Source organism: Elephantulus edwardii, unplaced genomic scaffold, assembly GCF_000299155.1.
Source record: "Elephantulus edwardii isolate Elephantulus edwardi_28Jun2011 unplaced genomic scaffold, EleEdw1.0 scaffold00192, whole genome shotgun sequence".
NCBI lineage: Eukaryota > Metazoa > Chordata > Mammalia > Macroscelidea > Macroscelididae > Elephantulus > Elephantulus edwardii.
Genome location: NW_006399942.1, coordinates 2,039,753 through 2,041,944, shown reverse-complemented (window position 1 = coordinate 2,041,944; position 2,192 = coordinate 2,039,753).

The window sequence follows — 2,192 nt, the reverse complement described above, 5'->3', positions numbered from 1 at the left end:
GAACAGATCATAAGATAAAGACAAAGAAAAGTCCTGACTGTCTTCACTGAAGAATTCTACCAAACTTTCAAAGAAAAACTGACACATCTCTACTCAGACCATTCTAGAACATAGAAAAATTACAGCCACATTTTATGAATCAATTAAAATTGATATCAAAGTCAACATTCTTTTAAAAAAAGTGGTGATATGCTATCAGGTTGGGATTGACTCGTAGCTGACCGTCTTCCAGGTTATCAGACAGTTACAGAACAGTAACTCTCACAGAGATGCAGAAATTCTCTACAGAATACTTCTCAGTAGAATATAGCACTATATAAAAAAAGAGATATCAAGACTGTGATTCATATCTGAGATCAGAAGAAAAGGCTCTGAGAAAGGAGCTGTAAAAACTGAATACTAGATAAAGTAAATGGTGTAAAAATAGGTGATACAAGCATATCACTACATGTAAAGCTATGGTGGCATAGCAGTAAGGAGTTGCCCTGCGAATCCAAAGGCAAATGGATCAAGTCAACTAATTGATCCATGGCTAATATATGTGCAGTTCTCTCTATGTGATTTAGAGCCTCTGAAAACTGGCTGGAGAGCCAGGTTATGAGTCAGTTTCAACTTGAAGGCACATAGCAGCAAACCAATAAAGGAAGCCACAGATAGGTGCAAAAGGTATAGACAGTAATAGATCATTACATACATAATTCCACACTAGCAGTGACAGTAACTCCTATCCTATCAGTAAATATATGGGCACACAGGTAAGATAAACAGGTATGAATAAGTAAAAGAGAGAACATTCCTACCAAGAGATCAACTTTCTTGAAGGAAGTGCAACTAAAATGTTTCTTAGAAGCAAAATTGGTAAAACTTTGTGGCACATACTTTTAGTATATTCTCAAGAGGGGCAGTCCTAAGGAAAAGATATCCTGGTGGGGAAAGCCGCCAGTGAAAGAGAGGAAGACTCTCAGATGGACCGATACAATAGCTGTAACAATAGGTAAAATCATTCAGATAGTGAAGTATAGGGCAAAGTTTTAATCTATTGTTCATAGGGTTGCTGTAGGTCTTAGATGGCACCTAAAAATAGTGGAGGTAACAGGGCGCAAAGTTATGCAAATTTCATAACCATAACCAAACATCCAAAGCAGTTACTGATTGGAGTTTCAGTACCTTAATCTAAGGGGAAATCAAGGTCAATTAGTGTTACAAACAAACAGTATAACCTAAGCTGGTGAGTAGTCACTGGAGACTTACAAACTTGTGAACATCTTTACATGTATTAAATTAAAAAGAAAGGAGAGTGATAAAGTCTAAAATTTATTTAGAAAATATTAGTGATAGAATGTGTAGAATATTAAATAGAAATTTTATTAAGGGGGGGAGGGCAAGAGAATGGTCCTTCTGAGCTTTAAAGCAGCCAGAATTGACTTTGCACCTTCTTTGCTGTCATTGTGATGTACCATCCAGTTGTAAATGACTTACAGCTAATCCTCCAGCACATTTTCAGAGTCTGTAAATCTTGGGCAAAGATTGTCCATCATTCTCCCTTGGGGAGGCTTTTGGATTTGAACTACATAACTTCACACTGATAGCACAGGTCCATAGCTCCAGACCACCAGAACTCTGTCAATTATGAGGTTGAGAATAACCCCTATAAAATTAATCTATCATGAGTCTGGAATGAAGGTTTCAGAGTAAAGTATACTCAGGGTGGGGGGTTGCGGGGGTATTGTATATATTGTATACCAATGAAGGAATTTTTCTTTTACTTTTCAAAGAGAAGAGTGAACTGGGGGTGAGGGGTGTGGGCAGGGAGAAAAGTGCAACAATGAACGAATGGAAATCCAAAATCTCAGTAAAGGTTTGTTGAAATGAATAAAAAAAATCTGCCATATTATTTTGAAGACTTGTTAACTGTTTGGTTTACTTATAGTCTTCTTCCATAATCTTTCTGCATCACTCACTTTAATACCAAAAAATGAAGATTTAAGTATTTTTGGATATTCGTAATTCACTATGGATTAGATATCAACATTGAGAAAACAAAGATCCTCACCACAGGGCCAAGACAACATCATGATAGCTGGAGAAAGGACTGAAGCTGTTAATAGTTTTATCTTTCTTGAGTCAACATGTAACATCCTTGGCACCAGGAATCAGATAAAAATTTTATTGCACTGGTCAAGTCGGCTGTT